Genomic DNA, 1260 nt, shown 5'->3' with positions numbered 1-1260 from the left:
TATATATATATATATATATATATATATATATATATATATATATATATATATATATATATATATATATAATATAATATATTTTAGTAATATATTATCTATGTTTATTTTATTAGGTGGAGATGATCCAATTTCATCTATATTAGTAGAATTTTGACCCATGCAACACATCAAATTAATTTCAAGACAAGTACATTTTGTTTTTATATCAACAATTGAAATCGGGTTGTGATTTACAATCCACAACTACCAGAATTAGAGCTGTTAAAAGCGGTAATAATTTGCAAGTCAATCCGATTCACCACTGGTTGGATCTGGTTGGGTTCGAAAAAACTATATTTTGGACATTGCTCCCTGTACCTCCCCATTTGCTCTCTATACCTCCCCCTTCCTTTTTTACCCTTTACTCTATTTTTCTATTCCTATTTTATCCTTTAGTAAAAAATTATAATTAGGATTAAAATTTTATGATTTCAGTCATTCACCCCACATAACCTACTTATTCTTTTTTACGTAAATGTTTTCATTCTTACTTTTTCTTTCTTCTTCTCGTATTGTAGTGACTGAGAGATTGTTTAAGAAGATTGCTTCAAAGAATTGTCATCCGAGTAACAAAATCCAATTATATCTATCCATATGTTGTTGGTGGTGCTCTATCAGAGATTTAACAAGGGAAGTAGGTGTTAAAAAGCGACGAGACGAGATACATAATCCTAATTTGTGAAACTTTCTCAAACGGATATGGCTATCCGTCGACGGATGTCAACATCCGCTTAAGACCAAACGGATGTCGACATCCGTTTCTTGACTATAACATATTTGAATATCAGAAATCTAAAGAACTTCATAAATATGTGTTTCCTTTTCTATAATATTGCAACTCCGAATCCCAAACTTAACAAGATTTGTTTATGTCATGTCATCGAGGTGTATTATATATATATATATATATATATATATATATATATATAATACATCTATGCGTGTCTGAGCTAGAGAAGAAAAATGGACGTGATGTTTTACCATAAACAAGCAGCAGAAGAATCTTTGAATAGGTCACGACAAGTTAAATATCATTATTAGGCCTAACTCTAGATTAAGTTCATTTAAGGTTTAAACCTCTTTTTGGTCCCTAAGTTATAAGCGGATGTTCAATTTAGTCCTCGTTTTTAAAAATGTAAATCTTTGGTCCCTAAGTTATAAAAAATGTATCAAATGAGTCCTTTTTTGACTTGAAATACTGTTTTTGGTTGTTTCTTAACA

Source organism: Vigna radiata, unplaced genomic scaffold (genome assembly GCF_000741045.1).
Source record: "Vigna radiata var. radiata cultivar VC1973A unplaced genomic scaffold, Vradiata_ver6 scaffold_86, whole genome shotgun sequence".
In the NCBI taxonomy this organism is placed as follows: domain Eukaryota; kingdom Viridiplantae; phylum Streptophyta; class Magnoliopsida; order Fabales; family Fabaceae; genus Vigna; species Vigna radiata.
Note: the sequence above shows the minus strand (reverse complement) of the source record.